The sequence below is a fragment of the Vipera berus genome, assembly GCF_964194415.1.
Source record: "Vipera berus genome assembly, chromosome: 9".
NCBI classification, from domain to species: domain Eukaryota; kingdom Metazoa; phylum Chordata; class Lepidosauria; order Squamata; family Viperidae; genus Vipera; species Vipera berus.
Genome location: NC_138212.1, coordinates 17,760,659 through 17,777,969, shown reverse-complemented (window position 1 = coordinate 17,777,969; position 17,311 = coordinate 17,760,659). Strand labels below are relative to the sequence as shown.

The window sequence follows — 17,311 nt, the reverse complement described above, 5'->3', positions numbered from 1 at the left end:
AGCCCTTTTTTCCACATGGCACCACAACTGCCCTAGACCCATTGTTTTTGCTCCCAGTCTGTGTCATGAACTAAAAGATTCGCTCGGCATAGACCAAAATTTGAACAGGAAGACAAAATGGACTGAGGGAGCATTGATTTGGGGCAAGGAGAAGTAGTTCTTGCTGTGTTCTCTTAGGGCAATCAAGACCTAAAACAGATGCAATCAGTTTGGCTGTAAAACCAGCCAAAACAAAAAATCTGACTTAGCCCCCCCCCCTTTGCCACACAGAGAGAATTCCTTTCTCCTTGCACAACTGAAGAAAATTGAGACCACACCCTATTGCTCACACAAAATAAGGCATCTCATTACAGTGCCATGAGCCGGAGTCCTCTGGTGCTTTTTTTCATGCAGGACAAGGAGAAAGTTTCATGGCTTAAACTCTTAAGATTTCAGGAGACCTGCCACAAAGAAAAAGAAATCTCTGCTTTTCTTGCTGGGGAGGCTGGCCCGCCTGAGGAAAGGCCAAAGGAGATTTGAAGAAGTTGGTGAGTAGAACTTCCCTTCTTACCGGTGGACGGACGTGAGTTTCGGAAGATGGAGAGAGAGGCTCTTTCGGCAGAGCTTCTTTTTTAAGAAAATATCTGAAAGCGTTCGTTGTTTGCAACCAGGAGAGATGCCAATACTTTAACCCTGAAACAGAGATTGCTGGGAACTTTTCCATAGTACAAAATGTATTAAACATGATGTGTAGGTATAACTTCAGCGGATAACAAGATCATATTGCTTGTTCAAGCAGCTACTCAGAAGTCTGAGTAGGCATTTTCAGCACCCAGAGGTAAAGAGGAGCCATGCCAGCTTCTTAATTCTACTTAGGACCCCAGGACGAAATAGCTTGATGGGTTCAATTGCTGAACAACAAATCAAAACAACTTGCTTAGCCAAGTTTGCTTCGATAAGAAGCATCAGGAAAAAGAAGGTGTTTTAATGTCGGTAACCAGGAAGTGCCTCTCTCCTCGTTTTGCAGATCTCCTTATAAGCCTCATCGGTGCTCAGACACTGAGCTGAGTAGGAGCTTTACAGAACAGGAGGCAATTCAAGTTAAGTGCTGGAAAGAACTGCAGCTAAGCACAAGGTTGGTTCTTTCCACCAAGAGACAGAAAGAAAGAAAAAAATGAAATGTCTCGATGTACACAAATCAGGCTTTAATTGTGCAGGCGTCAGATTGGTGACTTGGCCATCAGCCTTTTGGTGCTGAATGGCAATTATCAGGTTCTCCATACAGCAAATTGCCTTTTAAAAAAAAAAAGAATTGTAGTACTAGCTGTAGTAAATTTAATACCGTCCAGAGTAAAAAGGACATGTGTGACCTGATAGAAGAATAGGAAGCAGGTAAAAAGCAGGTAGAAAAATCAACCTTAATTGTGCAGTCATCTGAATGGTAACCTTCCATCAATCCCATGGAGCTGAATGGCAATTTGTCAAGCTCTCCATTCAGCAAATTGCCTTCATTGTAAAATCAGTTGTCATAGCGGTAGTAAATTTAATACTGGCACGGGGGTGTGTGTGAAAAAACCCCAAACAGGTATATAATCTGATGGAGATGGAAAGCAGGTAGGCAGGCACAGAGAAGAAGGAGTTAACTTTTTTTTCTCCTTTTGCAGCCAAGGTATATACTCTTGTAAATACCTTTGCTTTTGAAATGCACTGGCTTGTAAAGGAAGATAGCAACTAGACAAAGAGAGGAGGAAAAAAATAAATAAACAAAAGCAGCTCCTGGAGTAGAAAACACAAAAAAAGTCTTCTCTCAAAGCTGCTGCAGTTTGATGAAGACAGGGCAGCTGCTTATAAAGGAGCTTTAATAAACTTTGCACAGGGAGAAAAAAAAAACGAGATCCTTCCTGCCAGACCTGACTTTCTGCAGGGAGCACCAGGGGGTGGATGGTGGTAAGGAGGAATGAGTGAGGACAGTCAGATGGGGTGGTTGTTTGTGTTGGTCCTAGTCAAGGGTGGGGAATTCAAAATGGGGTCATTCGAAATGGGGGTCCCGAGAGCTTATTATTGTTCCGAGGAAAGTGCTTTCCCAAGTGTCGGAATTAATCCAGAGAGAGAGAGAGAGAGAGAGAGAGAGAGAGAGAAATTCATTGCTCACTCAGTCCATAGGTGCAAGATTCAGAAGGATTTCTCTCTTTTTTTTTTAATGCTTCCCTAAATTTTTCATTTATATTTAAAATCGCCCCTGTTGAAGAGCCCAAAACATTATTTATTTATTGTTTCGGCTAAAGATCGTTAACCAAAGTAGCCATAAAGAGGGAAATTCCAGACTGCTGAACTCCATGTGTGCGAGTTTTTCATTTGCAAGGAGACAGACTGACAATTAAAAGATTATTTTAGCCTCAATTCACGATGCCCCAGTGATATTTGCAGTCTTAGCAACGGCTTTCTGAAAATTTGAACGGAAGTCTCTGAAACGGTGACGGTGGCAGAGTTGAACCTATCCCCTTTCAGGTGCAAGGCATGCACAGCACCGCTGAGCTAAGGCCCTTCAATTACTTTTTTTGCCGACGTCAACAAACCTGGTGGCTTGCAGCCGCATGTTGCATAGCTGGAAATGCTTCCAACAGCCATCCAGACGGCATCATTACTGCAAGGAGTCCTCAAGTTACAACCACAATTGGGACGAGAATTTCCATTGCTAAGCAAGGTGATGATTAAGTGAGTCGCATCCAAGTTTGCAAAAAAAAATGCCACGGTTATTAAGTGAATCACTGTGGTTGTTAAGTGAATTGCATGATTCTTAAGCAAATCCGGGCTCCCCCCCATTGACTTCACTTATTGGAAGCAGCTGAGAAGGTTGCAAATGGTGAACACACGACCGAAGGATGCCGCAACCCCCATAAATACACACCAGCTGCCAAGTCCCCTAATTTTGGTCACATGACCATGGGGAATCTGCAATGGTTGTAAGTGCAAGGACCGGTTGTAAGTTACTTTTTTCAGTGCCATTGTAACTTCAAAAGGTTGCTAAATGAATGATTGTGAATTGAGAACTACAGTACCTACAGTATGTTGGTCACGAGGATATGGGTGTTTTCTTCAGAACCTGACAATTGTTTCGGCCTGCACTGTTGCCTTCTTCAGCTGTTGAGAATTTTGTAGGGAAAAATCATCATCCGACTTCTCTTTATGGCCATAATTCATTTTGTTCAAGAAACTCTCAGTGTAGCCAAAAAAATAATCATCAGATTTAATATTATTGTATATACAATATTATTGTAAGTCTCAACTGCTGGTGATTTAGATCATAGAACATGGAATATAGAATGATAGGGTTGGAAGGGACCTTGGAGATCTTCTAGCCAACCTCCTTCTCGAGCAGGAGACCCTATACTACTCTGGACAAATGGCTGTCCAGCCTCTTCTTGAAAACCTCCAGTGATGAAGCACCCAAAATTTTTGGAGATAAGCCATTCCACTGTTCTCACTGTCAGGAAATTTCTCTCTAGTTCTAGGTTGGATCTCTCTTTAATGACCTTTCATGATCTTACTTCTTCTCTTACCCTCTGGTGCTTTGGAGAATAGGTCAAGCCCCTCTTCTTGGTGACAACCCCTCAAGTACTGGAAGGCTGTTATCATGTCACCCCTAATTCTTTTCTTCATTAAACTAAAGGTAAAGTTTCCCCTGCACATGCATGCTAGTCGTTTCCGACTCTAGGGGCCGGTGCTCATCTCCGTTTCAAAGCTGAAGAGCCAGCGCTTGTCCGAGGATATCTCCGTGGTCATGTGGCCGGCATGACTAGACGCCAAAGGTGCCCGGAACGCTGTTACCTTCCCACCGTAGTGGTCCCTATTTTTCTACTTGCATTTTTACGTGCTTTCGAACTGCTAGGTTGGCAGAAGCTGGGACGAGTAACAGGCGCTCAATCTGTTACGCGGTACTCGGGATTCGACCCGCCAAACTGCTGACCTTCTGATCGACTAGCTCAGCATCCTAACCCACTGAGCCACCGCATCCCTTCCTTCATTAAACTAGAGACACCTAATTCCCTCAATTGTTCATTCTCCAGATGTCTAATCATCTTTGTTGATCCTCTTTCTAGGGTCTTTACATCCTTTTTGCAACATGGTGACCAGAACTGGATGCAGTATTCCAAGTGTGGTTTCACCAGTGCAGTATAAATTGGCACTATTGCTTCATGGGGTCTTGAAGTTATCCCTCTGTTGCTGCAACCTAGGAATGCATTAGCTTTTTGGGCAGCTGCAGCACACTGCTGGCTCATGCTTAAGCACTCTACAGTTGCTCCTCTTGAGCCAGGTACCACCTATTCTATACGTGTACACTTGGTGTTTCCCCCGTCTTGATGTCACCTGCATCATTTACATGGATCCATGCATGTAGGTTTATTTTTTTCAACTTCCTAGTTTGGCCTACAAATCTGTACATCCCAAATGGTTCCCTGTCTGAGACCTAATTAGGATCCCCATTGACTAGCTTTCCAAGAACAGTCACCATCTGATATGCTTTTCACTGAGGTTTGTGGAACCCATGCAACATTCTGATTCAAACAACATACTAAGCATTATAAAGACATACAAACCATGGTAGTTAACTTCACACAACAAGCTAAAACTCCAACAAGTTAATCACAAAATGGTTCAGTAAAAGAATTGAATCTAACCAGAGTCTATCATTGGAACACAATTTGCAACCATGTTTCTCTGTTCACTAGATCTCAGTTTGGACTAACCAATCCAGCAATGGGATAAAGAAACGTGACAGGCAGGTTTCAAATAGATTGGATGCTGAGCTTGTCAATCAGAAGATCGGCAGTTTGGCGGGTCGAATCCCGAGTGCCACGTAGCAGAGTGAGCGCCTGTTACTCGTCCCAGCTTCTGCCAACCTAGCAGTTTGAAAGCACGTAAAAATGCAAGTAGAAAAATACTTTGGCGTCTAGTCATGCTGGCCACATGACCACGGAGACGTCCTCAGACAAACGCTGGCTCTTCAGCTTTGAAATAGAGATGAGCACCGGCCCCTAGAGTTGGAAACGACTAGCACGCATGTGCAGGGGAACCTTCACCTTTACTAGGTTTATGCATCACATCAAGCCATATCACCCTAACCACGGCTTAAAGACTAAAGCACAATTATCTAGATTCACAAAACACACTAGGCCAAAGCCAAGTAATACACCTAATTGTTGCTCAGAACAATGCCTAACGCCAGCACAGTTTAGCAGGTAGTTGCTAAGTACTCCAGCAGTAAAGAGGTTAATATCTTCCTTTTAATCTCATGCATTAGACTGAGATCACCTGCAATATACACATTCCCCTCCCCCACCCTGGGAACTCCCATTTCAGAACCTCTTGGAATGCAGACGTCAAAGTCCTGTTACAAACAGGAGAGAGTAAAAGACATGTATCTCTTGAAACAAGGAACTGTTTGCAGGTTCTAGAGTTTGGTGAAGTAATAAAATGAGGAGGGAGAACCACAGACATTGTCAGCGAGTTGCTTGGTAACCAGTGTTGCATTTTGGCTCAGGATATGAACCAGATCACCACCTAATTTCTGAATTTTGATCATGTCTTTAAATAAAGGCATAGTGGCAACCCTTGGCAAGGGCTGGGCTCCCAAACCAGGAACACTTTATTGCGGCACATCTTGTACCTTGCTGTTAAAAGCAGAGCCACTTTTAACCTTCGGCGATTCTAAATATGGCTGCTTCAGCCATACAGCAGGCAGAAGAACCATCTGTTGTATCCTTTTTTATTAGTTTATAATATAAAATACAAAAATACAAATCAAATAATAGGAAAAATAGGGGAGGGAAAAGGGAAGAGGAACGTGTAGAAAAAAAAGAGAAAAAGAAAGAAAAGGCATTGACTTTTGACTCCCTTCGGTGCCATAGAATAAGACAATAATATCAAACCTCGACTTTTTACTTTTACATAATAGTATAAACTAGCCATTTCTATAACAACAGATCTATCTAATCAGTAAAACCCAAAATCAAAGTTTCATTTTTCCCCCCACCTCAAGCACAGAAGTCTAGAAGCAGTTTCCAAGCAGAAACAAAAGTAGAATAGAATAAAGCTGGAAGGGACCTTGGAGGTCTTCTAGTCCAGCCCCCCGCTCAAGCAGGAGAACCTATACCATCTCAGACAGGTGACTGTCTAGTCTCTTCTTAAAAATCCCCTGCGATGGAGCGCCCACACTTTCTGGAGGCAAGCCGTTCCACTGGCTAATTGTTCTAACTGTCAGGAAGTTTCTCCTTAATTCCAGGTTGCTTCTCTCTTTGATCAGTTTCCAACCATTGTTTCTCGTCCTGCCCTCTGGTGTTTTGGTGAATAACATGACCCACTCTGTCTTGTGGCAGCCCCTCAGATACTGGAATAATAAGTAACACAATAAGTAAATGTGTGGGGTTTTTTTTCTTTTATCAAAGCAGTAAATTTAGCCATCTCTGCTAATTCCATCAGCTTTTGCAACCCTTCATCCATTGTGGGGATTGAAGTCAGGCAGAAGAACAATGGCCAGGAGTATTTTTACTCCAGGGGTCACTCTTGCGCCTCCATCTGCGGTTGGATTCCTCGCGGTTATCTTTACTTGTATATTTTTGCAGTCAGTGCTACTGCTAAAGGCTTAGGTCCAGCTGTTTGCTGCCTGGTTGGCATTCCTAGCTGACAAATGTATCTGTGTTGGTGCTTCTCAGCCATTTGAGTCCAAACAAAATTTGAGCCAAAAAAAAATGAGTCATAAAGGAAGAGAAGGCCAGCGTGACCCTCCTTATAACTGTTTACCATTGGGTGGAGAACCACAGGTTTCTTTCCCCCACGCTAACATTTTCGGTCAAATACACAATAGTTATTTAGTACCTGACCCCACCTTCCATAATTAATGGCTCATGAGATTCTGTGCAGGATAGCTGCCAAAGCCAAATGAAACCATCAAGAAGGAAAAAATGGAGACAAACATATTTGCATGACCATATTTTAAAACCATCTACCCAGGGTGTAAATATGTTCCCTATTGCGAATGTAAAAATGTTGTGTTCTGAAGTAAGTCAGTCAGTCAGTCATCATCTTTATTTATTGATTAGCCCTTGGGTCATATCAAATTGCAAAGTTCCAAAAACAAAATATCACTAAAACTTGACAAAAAGAATTCAAATGAAACTGGATAAAATACAATTTAAAATGAAACTGAAACAAAATACAATCGAAATAAAATCAGGATAGAATACAATGATTTAAGATACAGGTTAAATATGCTTAAAATTATATTGCAATGTCACCCATGCGTCTACCCCAGTCTTAAAACTACATTTAAAATCACATTTTAAAATCAAGTGATCTTTCCTACAATCTACCACACTCTGCTGCACCAATTTTGTTCTTATTTCCATCAACTTTACAGCATATTTGGCAATCCATTTCACCAACTGCAAATTAGAGCCTAACAAACAATGATGCAAGAAGCGCTCTTTAGACATAGGGGTACTAGTATAAAAGATCCTGCCCAACTGATGTTCCCTCAAATCTGAATACAGGGAGCAATCAAAAATTACATGGGACATTGTTTCAACTTCCCCGGTCCCACATAAACAGACTCTTTCACTTACAGGAATCCCCCTATATCTGCCCCAAAGCATGTTTGTTTGAAGTTTCTTTCCCCCACGCTAACATTTTCAGTCAAATACACAATAGTTATTTAGTACCTGACCCCACCTTCCATAATTAATGGCTCATGAGATTCTGTGCAGGATAGCTGCCAAAGCCAAATGAAACCATCAAGAAGAAAAAAATGGAGACAAACATATTTGCATGACCATATTTTTAAACCATCTACCCAGGGTGTAAATATGTTCCCTATTGAGAATGTAAAATGTGGTGTTCTGAAGTAAGTCCCCCACCACCACAAAGATATACGACTGAAATATAATACATTAAAGGCGAGCTCATGAATCTATTATCCTGTGCTTGAGAGCCCGTAGATTCACTTAAATATAGTCAGCATTCTGAAAAATAATCTCCAATGAAATGGCTGTGTTTTACTCCAGCTATTCAGATTGGGAGGTATGATTGCATATTACACTTATAATATAAATTCCGGTTACAGAAACTGAGATGCAAAATATGACTAGCTGACTTTAGATATCAGATTGGTAGGGATCATGTTACAGTGCCTAGCTATCTGTTAATAGCTTCAAGAAAATTGCTGTACTTTTGACTGTTGGAATAAGAGGGTGTAGACAGGGACCCCCAAGTTCTTCGGCCTGTTGACTGTTTTATGAAGCTTTCAGATTGTTCATTGATGCCCAAACATTTAATCTTAACCCTTTGGGAGGGTCAATACTGAAGACTTTGGAGAACCCCGGATATCATGAAAGAACAAGAGATTCTTTGAACATATAGACAGACACACCCCTCACAGTGCAGTTGCAGGTACTTAAAATAGGCAAGAACTAACGGCTTTGTAGAGGAGCTTTTAATAAATACAAATTCCCTATTTATTTAGGTTGCAATCCCCTTTCCTCCTGAAGCTCAAGGCAGCATACGTAGCACTTTCTCCTATTTTTCATGGGTTTACTTGTTTTTATGGGGTTTCCCCCCCCTACTTTTGTATACTGCTCAGAATCCATTGTTGGGCATCTAATGGATATCAATCAATCCATCAATCAACCAATCAATCCAGGTTTGAGCTAGTCTGGACTGCAAGAAAAGGAAAGAGAGACCCAAACTCTCTTTGAGGGATGACAGCCAAGTCTCTCTACATCTATTTAGTGCCTCCACAATTACCTTTACTACCTCTAGCCCCCCAGAGGTTTCTGAGCTTGGGGAGGAGGCTAGGACCTAGGTCTCTCCATTCCTAGTTCAACCTGTTCACTGTTGCCCTAAGATTAAAGACAGGGTTGGCCTAGAGCAGGAGTAGGCAACCTTGGCTCTTTTATGGCTGGATGAGAAATTCTGGAAGTTGAAGTCCACGAGTCATAAAAGAGCCACGGTTGCCTACCCTTGGCAACCGGGTTCAGTGGCTTAGGAAGGATTAGAATTTGGATCTCTCTGTTACCATCCCAACGCCTTGACCACTGCACAGCAATAATTTTTGAGCTAAGACAGAGAGGATATCAGGGGCTGTGAAAATAAGTTTGGGAGACAGGAGGAAGAGACGCAACCAGGGCAACCACCAGGCAAGCGGTATCTCAGTCCATGGAAGGAACAGGAGTGAAGAAAGCCTCTCGGAAGTGATCCTCCCTTACTTCTCTGGCAAGGAATGGGGATGGGGAAGACATCTCAGAAAGGATCTCAGAGTCGCCTTATCAGTGAGATGTGGAAAACGCATTTAATTAATTCATTGGTTGATCAATTAACTAACCAGTCTCCTTCCTAGTTCTCATGAAAGGAACGGGGATGGAGAAGGCGTCTCAGAAAAGACTCCAGAGTTGCCTTATCAGTGAGATGGAGACATATTAATTTAATTTAATTAATTGGTTAAGGCATTAATTGGTTAAGGCATTGGTGGAGCAGTGGGCTAATGCCTCCTTAAGTAACACCAGCTGCCTGCAATTAGTGCAGGTTCGCATCCCACCAGGCTCAAGGTTGACTCAGCCTTCCATCCTTCCGAGGTAGGTAAAATGAGGACCCAGATTGTTGGGGGCAATTAAGCTGACTTTGTAATAATGCCGCTTGGGGTGTGTGTGTGTGAAAGCCCTAACAAGCAGGCATATACATAGAATGAAGGCTACTGCTAAGCTTGTAAGCCGCCCTGAGTCTTCGGAGAAGGGCGGGATATAAATGGGATTAAAATAAAAAATAAAAATCTCAGAAGGGATCCCATTTGCCTTATTTGTGAGATGGGTGGCATATTAATTTAATAAATAAGTAAATAAGTAAATAAGTAAATAAATAAATAAATAAATAAATAAATAAATAAATAAATAAATAAATAAATAAATAAATAAATAAATGAATGAATGAATGAACGAATAAACGAACGAACGAATGAATAAATGAATAAATAATCCTCCCTAGCTCTCTGGAAAGGAATGGGCACGGAGAAGGCATCTCAGAATGGATTCCAGAGTTGCCTTATCAGTGAGGTGGAGACATATTAATTTAGTTAATTGTTTAATTGATTAATACGCTTCCTAGTTCTCTGGAAAGGAATGGATCCCAGAGTCAGTGAGAAGGGTGGCCTGTTAATTTGATAAACAAAGAAATAACCTCTCTTGTTCTCTGGAAGACAAAGGCAAGGGAGGGGAGTCGTGTTTTCAGACTTGCAAGAGTCTCTTACTGCAACCTTCCCATAAAGTGTGCTTATTATTCATGGTTCTGGTATCCTATCTGGACTACTTCAAAGGACTGACAGAACCCAGAATGTAGGTGCTTCATCACTTGGAGGTTTTTAAGAAGAGACTGGACAGCCACCTGTCTGGAATGGTACAGGGTCTCTTGCTTGGGCAGGGGGTTGGACTAGAAGACCTCCGAGGTCCCTTCCAGTTCTATTCTGATAGATTGAGAGACGCTAGCCCAAAATTTCCCAATATACTTCCTCAACTAAGAGGGGTTGTCCCAGCCTTTAATCTAGCATTTTAACCACACCACATAACCCTTTATATAGCAGGGATGGTAACCATGTGCCCCCCCCACCTTGGCTAATTTTTTGCAGCCCCCACTGTTTGACCTTTTATGGGTGGAAATCAGACTCATTCGTTTCACCAGTTTCAAGTGGACAACAGGGAAAATTCCATCGCTTTTGCCTCTAACTGATCAGGGTGGCCGTCTAAAATAATAATAATAAACCTTTTATTGTCAAAGTACAACATGTGTACATTGAGATTAGCTGAGCCTCCCCCCACCCCGTGCTCTCTCCCCCCAACACACAGTGACAACAAACCCTCCATCCCACCACACTTTGTGAACCAACTACACCACACACCGGCCTCCCAAGTCAATTCTGCATAAGATTATGTCCCATTTAAAAGCCTAACAGCCCACGGATAAAAGCTATTTTTCAGCCTGTTGGTACGGCTGGCTATATTCCTATATCTCCTACCAGATGGTAGGAGAGTAAAGAGATACCATCCAGGGTGTGAGTCATCCCCGAGAATCTTCCTCACTCTTCCAAGGCAACGAGCCCTGGCGAGGTCATCCAGTGGTGTCAGGGGACAGCCCACAATGTCTTGTGCTGTGCTCACTACCCTCTGTAATACTTTCCTATCCACGGCTGTCAGACCAGCATACCAAACCACAATACTGTACGAGAGGACGCTCTCTATAGTAGACCGGTAAAAGAGTAAACCCGGTAAAGCCTGCAATAGTGATAAATCATCCCAGCATTGGTGGCTGGTGCTATTAAAACACAAGCAAGACTGGCCTCCTAATTTTTTTAAAAGTAAAGCAAAGAACTCTTGCCAAATATCCCCCTCCAAAACAGACACACACACAAACACACACACACACACACACACACAGAGCCTGCTGTTGCCTCCCAGAACACATGATGTGCCTTTTGACTTCCCCACACATAAAACATAGTATTGTGCCATAAGTGAAGCAGCCATGAAGTAGAAAAGAAATCATGGATCAGATTTACGAACTGTTGCATTGAAAAACTGAAGTTTGGCCAAGTCTATGACAAGCCAGTTCAGTTCAAGCAGAAAGAGCTATTAAGTGCAACTGGCAAATCGGGGACTTTAAGACCACCATCAAGAATACCAGCTAAAGTTGCCTGTCAAAGCCTTAAAAGAACAGTAAGGCCCTGTCAATGTGACAAGAAAAAAAAATAAGGAAACGTAGGCATGATAGAATATTTTCAATATTGGATAAATTAAGAGGCCAGTTCTTTTTTCTGGCCGGCTAACCTTCAAGGCTGCCAATGTTTTTACTTTCCTGCCTTGCTTTTCATATACAGTGGCTGAGTTTCAGACAAGAACAGCTGATTAACTTCTGCTATTCCCATTCTTTGCAAGGACGTCTGTAAGGTGTGATGAAAAAAATCAGGAAGGAAGGAAGGGAGGGAGGGAGGGAAGGAAGGAAGGAAGGAAGGAAGGAAGGAGGGAGGGAGGGAGGGAAGGAAGGAAGGAAGGAAGGAAGGAAGGAAGGAAGGAAGGAAGGAAGGAAGGAAGGAAGGAAGGAAGGAAGGAAGGAAGGAAGGGCAGCTGGATGGATGAATGGATGGAAGGAAGGAAGGAAGGAAGGAAGGAAGGAAGGAAGGAAGGAAGGAAGGAAGGAAGGAAGGAAGGAAGGATGGATGGATTACTTTTTGCTGCCATTTTGACTTTTGTTTAACCATACCTTTACTTTCCTGCCTATCAAGAAGATGGCAATAGCAAAACTTAAAGAACCATTTGCAAAGTTTTTAACAATAGGCACAGACAGATTTAACCTTGTCTGTTTTTTGGCTATGTGTGCTTTCATTTAAATATTAAAAAATGTAACAATATGGATACTCTAAAGATGTTCAGACTTTTTTTTTTAAAAAAAAATGCACCTACCTGCAAGGACTTGATTTTATTCCTTTTGCCTTGAATGGACAACAGCCTAAGAAACACAGCAAATAAAATTTGTTCAGAGATCATGGCAATGTTTTTGAAGGAGACACATTTTTTTTCCTAGAATGAGCCAACAAAAATTATTAATGACCTTATTTAACACAGAAATGCAAAACCTATAGTAGCAAAGTCTTGGAGTTCAGTCACTCCAAGAATGCAGATTCCTGATTTGTAATCCAATTTGTTTTTGTCTGGCCTAGAAATTTCTAAGAATGCAATTTCTGGCACTCGGTTTCAATGCCAAGCAGGATCTAAATTTGAAAAAAAACACAACTTTGCAATCCTTTACTTTGACTGCCCTTTGAACTAAGTAACATGGAACTTAATTTATCATATAAATAATACTATATGGTTCTTGGATTATGCAGAATCCAATTATCACATGGGGGAAAGAAATCCATGCAGATAGAAAACTAATCTGGAGAAGTTCGTATGCTAGATTTCTCTGTGCAGGGATTGGTTGTACGGAAAACAAGTCCTTGTTCATTTATGGGAATTGACAGTGGAATGAGGAGAACCACTAGTTGAAAGTTAATTACTCCCAGAAGGAGACACATGGGGGGGGGGAGGCAAGATTGACTTGTTTTTCCTGTTTTTTTGAAGAGCATATATAAACCTCCCCCAGGTTAGTTTATTACTTGCAAAAGGAGGCCTGCTTAACTTCAACCAGCAAGAGAATAAGCAGTTTCAGGGCTAAGGAAGGGAAAACAGAATATATCAAAGAGAAGGTGAGGGAAGAATACCATTTTTGAAAGAGCCACTATATGAAAGCAGAAAAATTAAAATCTTTATCTTTATCTTTATCTTTATTAGACTTATATACCGCCCTTCTCCCGTAGGACTCAGGGCGGTTCACAAGGTTTTTTAAAATAACAATACAACAATTACAAAAATTAAGAACAGTTAAAATAATTACATTTAGACCTTGAATAAATATAAAACCCCAATTAAAATCCAATTTAAAACCCCAATTAATACTCTCAGTCCAGGCCAGAAAGCTCAAAGAGCCAAGTCTTCAGGTCCCGGCGGAATGAGCGAAGGTCAGGGGCAGTCCTAAGCTTCACGGGCAGCTGGTTCCAGAGGGCAGGCGCACCCACAGAGAAGGCCCTCCGCCTGGGTATTATCCGCCGGCAATCTTTTACCGGCGGTACCCTGAGAAGACCCCCCCCTGTGGGAGCGCACAGGACGAAGGGAGCTTGATGCCACCAAGTCCAAAGAGATTCTTTTCTTTCTTTCTTTCTTTCTTTCTTTCTTTCTTTCTTTCTTTCTTTCTTTCTTTCTTTCTTTCTTTCTTTCTTTCTTTCTTTCTTTCTTCTCTTTCTTTCTTTCTTTCTTTCTTTCTTTCTTTCTTTCTTTCTTTCTTTCTTTCTTTCTCTTTTTGGGTTTTATTTATTTATTGTTGAAGACTCACCAATAAGTTTTCAAGCTATCTCCTACTCAAATATGGTTTTCTTTGACTTTCTTTGAATCAGCCAGTCACTTTCCTAACCCTAAAAAAAAAAAGGAGGCCTTTAAAAGATGGGAAAGGTGTGGTCCTTTCATTTTTGCTGCCTGGTTATTGTACAGACGGATGTGTGACAAATCTGTAATCACAATGGAGAAGAAAGACAGACACCTGCAGATGTAGTTTTCTTTGTGTACTTGAGATCCAGGGCTGACCGTTTTAATGTCTTGCCCTCCATAGTTCACGTAGTCCTACTGTCTAGAGATTTGGGACACTGAACTTCAGTGCATCTGACAGCAGAAAAGGTAAAGGTAAATCCTTTTATTTATTACATGTATTTATTGTAAATTCTAAAGAATACAGAGAAGGCCAACAAAGATGATCAGGGGACTGGAGGCTAAAACATATAAAGAACGGTTGCTGGAATTGGGAATGTCTAGTTTAACGAAGAGAAGGAAGAGGGGGGACATGATAGCAGTGTTCCAATATCTCAGGGGCTACCCCAAAGAAGAGGGAGTCAAGCTATTTTCCAAAGCACCTGAAGGCAGGACAAGAAGCAACGGATGGAAACTAGTCAAGGAGAGAAGCAACATAAAACTAAGGAGAAACTTCCTGACAGTGAGAACAATTAACCAGTGGAACAACCTGCCTCCAGAAGTGGTGAATGCTCCAACACTGGAGGTTTTTAAGAAGAGACTGGCCAGCCATTTGTCTGAAATGGTATAGAGTTTCCCGCCTGAGCAGGGGGTTGGACTAGATGACCTCCAAGGTCCCTTCCAATGCTGTTTTCTATTCTATTCTATTCTATTCTATTCTATTCTATTCTATTCTATTCTATTCTATTCTATTCTATTCTATTCTATTCTATTCTATTCTATTCTATTCTATTCTATTCTATTCTATTCTATTCTATTCCACTCCACTCCATTCCATTCTATTCCACTGCACTGCACTGCACTGCATTCTATTCTATTCTATTCTATTCTATTCTATTCTATTCTATTCTATTCTATTCTATTCTATTCTATTCTATTCTATTCTATTCTTTTCTGTTCCATTCCTTCTGTTCCTTCCAACTTTTATTATTATTATTATTATTATTATTATTATTATTATTATTATTATTATTATTATTATTATTATTATTATTACATAGCTATGGGGGAAAAAGTAACTTACAATGGGTCCTTACGTTCATGATTGCTGCAGCATTCCCCATGGTCAGGTGATCAAACTTTGGACACTTGGCAACTGGCTTGTATTCATGACAGTTGCAGCCGATCAGAGTCATGTGATCGCCATTTGCAACCTTTTTACAAGCAAAGCAAATCTCTGCAGCTGTTAAGTGAAACACACAGTTGTTAAGCAAATTCCAGCTTCTTTCATTTATTTCATTTATTTTGCTTGTCAGAAGCCAGGGGTGATCTGAAGGCCCCGGGACAACACACCTGTCGTAAGCACATGGCAATTGTCAAGCACCCAATTTTTTATCATGTGATTGGGAGGATGCTGTGATGGTCATAAGTGTGAGGGCCGGTTATAACTCACTTTTTCCAGGGCTACTGTAACTTTGAATGGTCACTAAACAAATGGTTGTAAGTTAAAAATCACTTCTATTAATCCACCAGGTGCTTTATTAGTTTTTGTTTAGGCAGAATATATGAACTCATCCAGTGGCAGAGTTCACACCACCTGCGGCACTAACTAACAAGGGATTGGATGATTCAAATGTCCACATGGGAACAGGAAGTTCTGACCTTGCTGGAATTTTCTCGTGTGAATTAAGCCATCATAACCAGCCATAATTTGGTTTGTTTTAGTGGTGAATTACATGGCTTGTTTTGTTAACCTGCTAACCAGATTGTATCGTACAGCCTTAGCCTTATTATTGTTATTATTCCTTAACTTTCTAACCCACCTTTTATAAGCATAGTGGCCCTAAAACAAGCCATTCAGATTTATTCCACAAACGATTATTTTAAAATTGACCTAACATCACGTATGAACCCCATTAGTGTCTTTGATTCTCAGGAAAATCCTGAGTGGCTAGACAAAATCCAGAGAATTCATTTCTGATTTAAATCTCAGGAAGCATTGTTGTAGTTTTTGCACAGTCCTGTGTTGTTTTAGGAAGGTTTTTTTTTAAATGTCAGTTGGAAAAACAAATGGTAGGAAACCTACAGTCAAAATACAAGCAGTTCCACCTGTTTGATGGGTCCTTTGCAGATGCACAAAAAAATTGTAAAAGAGCTAATTGCTCACAAGCGCCACAATTAAAGGAGAGAAAGGGCAATTGGACAGCTCCCAAAACACAAGCAGGATTTCCTCGCTAAGAATAGTTGCTATTCCTGCAAAACTTGACTGAACTGAACTTTGGAACAACCAATGTATAGGTAGTCCTCAATTTATGACCATAACTGAGCCCCAAATTTCCATCGTTAGGCAAGACAATTGCTAAGTGAGTTTTATTTATTTATTTTATTTTATTTTAATTCCATTTCTATTCCGCCCTTCTCCGAAGACTCAGGGCGGCTTACAAGCTTAGCAGTAGCCTTCATTCTATGTATATGCCTGCTTATTAGGGCTTTCACCCCCCCCAGCGGCATTATTACAAAGTCAGCTTAATTGCCCCCAACAATCTGGGTCCTCATTTTACCTACCTCGGAAGGATGGAAGGCTGAGTCAACCTTGAGCCATTTTGTGACCTTTCTTGCCAAATGGTTAAGTGATTTACTGCAGTTGATAACTTAGCAACATGGTTGTTAAATGGATCTGGCTTTCCCATTGATTTTGCTTGTCAGAAGGATGCAAAAGGGGATCACATGACCCCGGGACAGTGTCATAAATACATCTCAGTGGCCAAGCACCCAAACTTTGATCACGTGACCAATGGGAGGCTGCAATGGACGTAAATGTGAAAAATGTTCACGTCACTTTTTTCAGTGCTATTGTAACTTCAAAGAGTCACTAAACTGCTTGTAAGTCATGGAGTACCTGTATGTGGCTGGACAAAACTTCAGTGTTTGTATCTCAAATCCCTATTCAACCTACAACTTCAGGAGACCATGGAAAAATTAGGCAGTTGGAGTTAGACTGAGATGTAGAAGAGAGCTGCAGTTAAGTTCACAAATCATGCCACCTCCTAGTCTGAGTTCACACATTTTTTTTTAACCATGCACAACATTCTTAGCACCCGACGTGCACCCGCCCACTGCATTTTGCAAATTGTGCTTTATGTCTTAGGACAGGCAGTTGCAAACCTGCGGCCCGCAGTCCGCATGTGGTCCTGGACAGCTAGCAACGTGGCCTCACAAGATATAATAAAAGGTTTAAA

At 41.3% G+C, this 17,311-nt stretch overlaps 1 protein-coding gene across 1 annotated transcript in view; it reads left to right on the top strand.

The window, feature by feature from the left end:
• Window positions 1-333: 333 nt before the first annotated feature.
• Window positions 334-17,311, top strand: part of GJB3 (gap junction protein beta 3) — a 28,363-nt gene continuing 11,385 nt past the window's right edge. The window contains exon 1 of the mRNA XM_081335212.1: window positions 334-527. The gene's annotated coding sequence lies outside the window, so the exon portion shown is untranslated. The remainder of the gene's footprint in view (window positions 528-17,311) is intronic.